The sequence below is a fragment of the Pezoporus occidentalis genome, unplaced genomic scaffold (assembly GCF_034315485.1).
Source record: "Pezoporus occidentalis ecotype Australia unplaced genomic scaffold, CSIRO_AGI_Poc_V1 ctg39, whole genome shotgun sequence".
Taxonomy (NCBI): Eukaryota; Metazoa; Chordata; class Aves; order Psittaciformes; family Psittacidae; genus Pezoporus; species Pezoporus occidentalis.
This window is the reverse complement of record NW_026915713.1, coordinates 8,130,220-8,138,683: the sequence shown is the minus strand read 5'-3', so window position 1 is coordinate 8,138,683 and position 8,464 is coordinate 8,130,220.

Sequence of the window (8,464 nt, the reverse complement as noted above, 5' to 3'; positions counted from 1 at the left end):
TCATAAGAAAAAAGATTCAGTTTAACTAAACTCACCTGGGTCCCTCAACAAAACCACTTGGGGCTTCCTTGTTAAATGTAGCTTAAGTATACAAAAACAGAAGCCAGAGTGCTTGTTTTTTTATTCAGAGTGAATGAGTCATGAGCATATACAAAATCACCAGAGGCTTGAATCAGAATGATGGCAATGAATACCCTCCATGCTCAGAGGCTCTCTGGTAAGCCCCTTCATTTCTTTACTGAAGCCTTCTTCATATTAAAAGGAAGGAGATGGTGGTGGGTGGTGTGCTGGGCACAGCTGTGGAGTGAGTGCTTGTTGGGGAGCTGTGGCTGGTTTCTCCTGTGAATTGACACTGAGCACTGCCAAAGGAGCATCTGCTCCCATTGCCCCTGACGTGGAGCAAGGATCCAAAAGGACTTCTCAATGTCACCCAGATCATGGGCTCACGCAACTGCCTATGCCAACCCCATGACAGTCTGCACCATGCCTATGGCTCTGCTGTGGCACCAGCCCCAGAAACAAAGGCCAGAAGGGACTGTGAAATCAACTGAGGATGTGTAAGCATGAAGTTTTACACTGCATCTGGTCACCTGAGCTTCGGACATCACTGTTTGTGTTTCATTCTTTCTGGTTCTGCCAGAGAGATGCCTATACACAAAAGGCATACTTCTCTGACCAGATGTCATCACAAACTCTCTCACTGGTCACCAGAGAGAAAAAGGTACAGAGGTACTCCAAGGATATGATTCATCTCCTCTTGAGAATGAAGTATCCATTTGAAGAAATAAACTGCACCATAGAAGCATCTGTTGCTCTCCAGAGACAGAAGGGGTTCCTGGCTGACATGTAGCTGTCCCAGTTGGAGGACATGTACCGGAATCTCACACCAAAAAGGCAGACTTGCCACTTCCCTCCATATATTGTGTTACAGTTCATCCTCTGTTAAATATTTGTGTCTAATAAGAATTTTTATGGCTTGAGATGCCCATTGCTGTGTCTTCTTATCTCTGTCTTTGTTAGGTTAAAGGGTCTTCCACTGCTGGTTTTCTAGTACTCCGGTCTTCTACTGAAAGATCTCTCTGCAGCCTGGACAAACATATGTGACAAATGATCTGTTAGCCTTAGACAAAAAAAAACCCAAAAACCATCTTTCTCCCTTAAAAAGCCTTTCCATATGGGAAGGTGGGATCCTTCCATCTAGAAGTGGTTTGCCATCACTGAATCTGGTTTACACATTTGGTGAGACAGGATCTGAAGCAGGAGAGCAACCATGGGCCCAGGCTGTCTGGATGGGGCCTCAGATTAACTGGACTCCCCAGATAGGAGGGTCACTGCTGGTTTCTGAGCTCCTTTAGGAAAGCAAACACATATTTGACTGAAAGAAAAACCCAAGCAACTGCTGTCAGGTTTGTTTTCTTCTTCTGATATTAAACAGGCATTAAATTTAAAAACGATCCAACAGATGGCAGGGCCATACCTAAAGCAAGACTGAGCACTTTGGTGAATTTAAGGTGGTCTGCATGAGAGTTTAAAGTATAAGGATTGAAGGGTCTCCTCATTATTGAGGTTATGTAAAAGACCCCCTAATATCTTTCTTGCTTTTAATGATATTGAAAAAGTTTTCTTCTCTTTTCCTAATTTCTTCTTAGCTTTGCAGTGTGGGACCATGACTCATTTATCCAGAGGCCTCCTGGGTATCTGCCCAGGTACCAGGTATTCTTGCTCTGACAAGTGGTCAGCAGCAGATTCAAGACAAGATGCCAGGTGCAGTGAATGTGCCCCTCAGCCCTAGCCAGGTGTTGTGGTATAAGCCCAACAGGTAACTCAGGACCATGCAGCCACCTGCTCACTCCAGGAAGGATGGGGAGGAGAATCCAAAGAATGTAACTCCCACGAGTTGAGATAATAACAGCCCAGTAACTAAGGTATAACACAAATCACTGCTGCTACCACCAATAATAATGACAAGGGAAATAACAAGGGGAGAGAATATAAAACTAAAAGGGGAAAAAAAAACAATAAACACAAATGTGCACAATACAATTGCTCACCATGCACAGACCAATACCTGGCCTGACCAAAGCAACGATCTGCCCTTAGGGGTAACTGACCCCAGTTTATACACTGGGCATGACGTGCTGTGGTATGGAATACCTCTTTGGCTAGTTTGGGTCAGGTGTCCTGTCTCTGCTTCCTCCCAGCTTCCCCTCCTCCCTGGCAGAGCATGAAACTCATAAAGTCCTTGGTCAGAGTAAACATTACTGAGCAGCAACTAAAAACATCAGTGTTATCAGTGTTGTTCCCAGGCTGAAAGTCAAAACCACAGCAGTGCACCAGCTGCTAAGAAGGGGAAAAATGACTGTTACAGCCAAACCCAGGACACCGGGGCAGGAGACCAGAGCAGTGATGAGAGTACACCAGCTCTAAAGCTAGTCCTGTGAATGGTCTGGCTCCATCAGCACTAAAAGTTTTGTTTGTCTCCCTTTCCCCATTGAAATTTCCCTGGTTTTGCTTTCTGCCACTGCATCGTCCCACCAGCAGTGAGCACCACGGCTCCCACTGTGTGGGGAGCCAGAATTCTAACATGGAAAAAAAAAAAATAGTGAGGGGACATCTCTGAGGCCGAATGTTCACAGAAACAATCCAGAAACTTCTGTAGCTGCCAATAGGTCATGATTCATGTATAGAAAATGCAAATGAAATAATCCTTTCTGCAAAACAGAACTGAGAGCCATGGATCTTGGACACGTTATTCACTTGTTTATGTTTGAGCTCTCCCGTGGGCTTTTCCGGATCAGAGATGACTGAGCCAGGCACATTCGTTCACTAGGAGACTTCTGCCTTAACCCCTTCCTGCTTTTTTTTTTTCCCTTCCCTTCCCTTCCCTTCCCTTCCCTTCCCTTCCCTTCCCTTCCCTTCCCTTCCCTTCCCTTCCCTTCCCTTCCCTTCCCTTCCCTTCCCTTCCCTTCCCTTCCCTTCCCTTCCCTTCCCTTCCCTTCCCTTCCCTTCCCTTCCCTTCCCTTCCCTTCCCTTCCCCCCACATGGCAAATGAGGTTTGGGCAGCCCACCAGCCAAGTTCTCCTCACTTTTGCCTGATGTTTGTGGATATGTGGCTTGGGCACAAGCGTTGGGATGAAATAGATGGATACAGTCATGCAGCGGAGGTGGTTGTTTTCCCCTGATGATTTACAGGAAATTCTGCTGTAGGCATGTCAAAGGAAGGGAACTATGCAACTGAATTGCTGGGGAGGTCAACCCAGCACAACCTGGCAACATTTTCTTGCGAGCCAGGCAACCTTGCAAGCCCTCTGGAGACTCTGAGTTGATGTGGGGACTTGCTTGGATGTTTTGTAGATTTTGATGCTTTTTCTACAGAGGAAACTGAACAGAAACCAAATATGACTGTTTAAACTGAAATGCCCATAGGTTTTGCACTCTTTTGTACACACATGCTGAGTTTACATTCCTAAGTAGAAAAATAAAGGCATTTCATGCTATTCTCCATACCCTTGCAACAAAAAGGTATGGATTTTTTTCTCCTGGGTACTTTATTACTTTTTAGAGCCTGAAAGACACAGGCTGAGGGCTTGTGCAAGAGCTCTTTTATGCCTTTTACAAAATCTACCTTTACAAAAGTCTGAAGACAGGTTGCCACCATCTTTTGAACCCTGAACCAGGTGGGCACACTAGAACAGATCTAATGTGCCCACCCAGTGTTTGTACTTTGGAGTCTCCACCACCAGTTCCCCAGCCTCCGCTATTTTTAATGGACCCATCCAATGAAAGATCAAATTGGTTTCAGTCCTGAAACTTGGAGAAGCTCCCTTGTACTTGGGAGGAGAGAGGTGGAGGTTACCTTCTTTGTACATGAGATGGAAGAAGTGGTGGTGACTGCACAAGTGGGAAGGAGAGGGGAAGGGACAGCCTCCCTTCTCATCACCTGCCATGCGAAATAAGCACCAGATCCATCCAGTGCCCTACAATTCACAGGTGTCTCTGGGTTTGTGGAGACTATCATACACTTTCCCTGTAGACCAAAGAACTGAGTTTGCCTTTTGGATGACTTTGTGCCAAAATAAATCTGGAGTTAGCAGTGGGAATACACAATATTTAGCTGGGATAACCTTTTAACTGTTATTAAGTCAGTCCTGAGAATAAAATAAAATAATAATAATAATAAAATAATCTCCAGATGATGGTTTGTGAAAAAAAATACAAACCTTTTTCTGTGTCTCTTCCATGCCCTCCCCTCAAGGGAGGTTTGGGTAGGACATTGGCTGGGACCTTATTTTCATTTCCATTGGGAATGTATTTTAGCTGGCACACAAACCACACGCAAATAGCCCAGGAGTTTGGGAAGCTGCTTTACTATTTCCTCCTATAACTAACAATGGAAACCCTTTGAGAACTGTACGAACCTCTGTGGAAGTTCACAAGTCTCCTGACATACGGGATTAGCCGCTGTGCCCAAATATTTATCCTGATGGCGCTTCTCCCTGAGGAGCAGCTGGCTGCCTGCTCTACAAAGTGCTGGCCAGCTGTGGGCAGAAAGGTAGTGGGGAGGCTGGAGCTGCTGGCTCCACCACAGAGCTGCGTGATGAGGAGAAAAGCTGCTTTGCAAATATGATTTAGGTTGATCTGAGTTTATTCTGTCACAGTGAATTCAGCATCAAATGAAAAAGAGAAAGCAGAGCAGCTGCCTTGTATGCAGAATTGGCCAGTTCCAGCGTGTAATAGGTTAGCTCAGTGCACTTACACTTCTTTGTCTGGCTTGGTGAGTCTCTGATTTGTCTTCATTTTTATTCCTGTCTCTGCCTTCACTCTTCCTGGCCAATATTTAATAGTCTGTTTCTCTCTGGATTGATTGCATGGAGTCTGCCTCACAGAGCTGGGCAGAGCACAGGCTGATCCTGTTCAGTGTGTACAGATATTTCGAAATTATCTGCTAATACGAAAAATGAAAGCTCAGCCTCTCTTGCTGACAGATATTGAACTTAAACAATTCTGAGAGTTAATTGTTTCACATGGTTGATGCTCACAGAAACATGAAAAATTTCAGAGATTCATCTTTAGGAATACAGGCACTTTATGGCATCTTTTCTCTGTTTAAAGCCCCTTAAAAGAAAATAGGATGTAGACAAACTACCTGCATAAGTCAGTTTTGAAAACAGGACCTAGACTTCTTAAATTGGCATGTAAATATCTTCATAAATCAGGTAGCAGGTTATGGCTCTGTGAAGCTTTGTAAATTATTTTGAATGTAGACAAGAGCTAAAATAGAAACAGCAGTATGCTCTAGGAAACATATTGTAGCTGCCCTGCACAAAGCATTTCTATCCCTCCAATAGTGATCTCAGTGTCACACATGGCTGTGCTGAAGTGGGTATGAGCGGCGAGTTTCTGTGCCCCTGGCAGTATCCCTGTCATCTTGGAGAGATTCCTTACTCAGATGCATTGCAGAATGTGGTGGTGCTCAAGGAAGAGAGGTATGGAGCCTTTTCAAATGCAACTCGTATCTGAAACTCAATTTGAAGAGAAGCAAAAGTGGCCCAAGTTTATCAAACATGAGCAGCTGACCAGCCAGGAAGGGAAGCACCTCACAAGAGCTCATCAGTGGTGGGCAGGCAGCTAGTCTGCAAAGACGATTGCAGTGCCTGGCCTCAGTGACCCAGCTGGGAACTTCATTGCACTTTAGAGCATGGCTAAACCCGGGACTTGGGGCACACTCTGCTGCTCAGGAGCAAACTCTGCTGCTCCCCGCAGGGAGATGTCTGTGCGGTGGTGTGGCAAAGCTGCTGTCAATAGCAAGCATACCTCCTAGTGAAGCACACTGGTATTTTTGGAGCATGGCTGTTTTGAAGGAGGCAGCTCCTTTCCAAAGCTCAAGTGAGCCAAGGGCAATACATTGCCATATAATGGGCCTATTTCTTTTTATTTGTCTGTTTATTTATTTTTGAGCAATGAGACACAGACAGAAGGTTCAGCTGACTGAATTAGAGGAATCTCTTTGTAATAGGACAAGGTGTTAAAACCTTCCTGCTGAAAGCCAGCTGAGGCCCCAGCTTTGGTCTATGCCTGGGGTTGACAGCAAGTTAATAGGAATGACTGAACCCAACACTGGCTTTGCTGGCTCTTGTTGCAATAACTCCACCAAGCCCAGTAGGGAGTACTGAAAATCTGGCCCATTACAAATTTCAATAATGAATATTCCTGTCATTTTGTCTAAGATAGGGTATCCTGTTAGAACGCATGGTTATATTAATTTTGGGGTTTATATCCCGCACTTTACCATCTCTTAAAATTTACGTTAGGATTTAAATGGCGTATTTCACAGACAGGAAGGTGATTTTTTGGCACCAAAGAAATGTGTGTGGTACATAGAGATCATTGAATATACAACCAAACTACATTTCTGTTCAGGGTAGTATTAGAACTGCACTAGATAACAGAACAGGTTTAGTCCAGGAAATGAACGGTGCTTTATGTAATCAAATCTGCAGGAGAGATTTGGCAAGAAGGATGCATACAGACAAATTATTGCTGAGTCTGGACATGGTATTAAGAGCATTAATTTTTAAGTTGTGGGGGATCACTAAAGATCTGCATGAGAGGAAAAGCGTACACAGCCTCCATTTATTTAAATCAGACCAAATACTAGCAGAGACACAGACTCTAAAACTAAGTCAAGGTATTAGTGCATTGTTTATGCGAAGGAGTTAGTGTTGCTGTTTTTGTGGTCTTACGGCTCTTTCTTAAATACACTCAGAGCTCAGTATTGCAGGTTCTGCAAGCTCGAGGTGGCCTCAGTTTATGTGTTTATTAGGGAGAGGCAATGAAGGCACGTTGTTACTTTGGAGAGCTGAGTCCTACTAGTGGGAGAGCTGCTTCTACCAGCAGGCCCTTCCTGGGCTGAAAAAACATGCTGGCTCCTTTGCACACATGAGCCACATAAAACCCCGTTTTAATGTGTTATATCAGCAGAATGTCTTCCTCAGGGAGGAGCCTTCCTTCTACCCCTTTCAAACCCAACAGTTTCTGTCAATCAGCTTAGTTATACTCAACCCCATTTCAAAGTCTCACTCTCCAGTACTGAAGATACCATGCTTTCCAGGTGATTCCAACAAAATACACCATATAAAATAAATGGATAATCCTACAGGGACACATCTTTCCTGTTTCCCAAGACTGGGGACCATTATCCGCAGCAGACCAGGCTTTGCCAGCTCACACAGAACATTCCCAGGCCTGCACTGGCCCCATGTTTTTTTCTGCAATGCAAAGAAGTACAATGTTATTTCAAATGAATGCTGTGTGTTCCCCTGCAGCTCCAGGGAGAGGAGGATGGATGTGCTAGTCCTCTGACCTTTCTCATCCAGGCTGGAGAGCAAAAAAGGTGTCTTTGTGTCTGCAAGAGAAAACGGTATGTAGGATCTCCTCAGACAGCCTGCATTGCTCATTACTATCACACTGAAAGGCTACAGAAGAGGTTTGGCATTCTCCATCCACCCTTGGAGGATTTCCAGACCCAAATAGACAGGGCCCTGAGTAACCTAGTCTGATCTCAGAGCTGTCCCTGCTTAGCAGGGGTTGGACTAGAGACCTCCTGGGTCTCTTCCAACCTCAACTACTCTCTGGTCCTATAAAACAAGCTGTGTTTTGAAAGTATACAGAAGAGATTTTTGAGAAACCTAGGTGCTATGTTCATAAGCTTTTAATGGGAACACAAAGCTTGAATCAGACCTCGTATGCACTGTTGCCCACTCAAGAGTAACATTACTGAAATGAACTGATATGTAGCATCCATTTAGTACCTAGGTACTGCTTGGACCTCATATTGAATTATGTGGCAAAATGGTTGTGCTAAAGAAGAACATTTTTTCGGTGATTTACAGCTGACTCCTTTTCCTGGTTTCAGCTGGGATAGAGTTCTTCCCAGTAGTGGGTACAGTGCTGTGTTTTGGTTTTAGTCTGAGAACAATGCTGATAGCACACCGGTGTTTTAGTTGTTGCTTAGTAATGCTTACCCTGATTAAGGACTTTTCAGTCGCTCATGCTCCTCATGCTGGTGAGGAGGGGCACAGAAGCTGGGAGGGAGCAGAGACAGGGCACCTGACCTGAACTAGCTGGAGGCATATTCTGTACCACAGAACATCATGCTCAGCATATAAACTGAGGGGACTTGGCTTGAAGGGATGGATTGCTCCCTGGGGATGGGCATCAGACAGTGCATGGTGAGCAGTTGTATTGTGCATCATTTCTCTGTCTTGGCATTTATTTCACACTGTCTCTCTTTTTGTTAGCTCCCTTGTCATTACAATTGTTATAATAATAATTATTATTATAATATTATATTTTAGTCGAATTATTCAACCGTTCCTATCTCAACAGATGGGTTTTACCTTTTTCCGATTCTCCTCCCCAACCCACATGGAGAGGTGTGAGCAAGTGGCTGCATGGTCCTTAG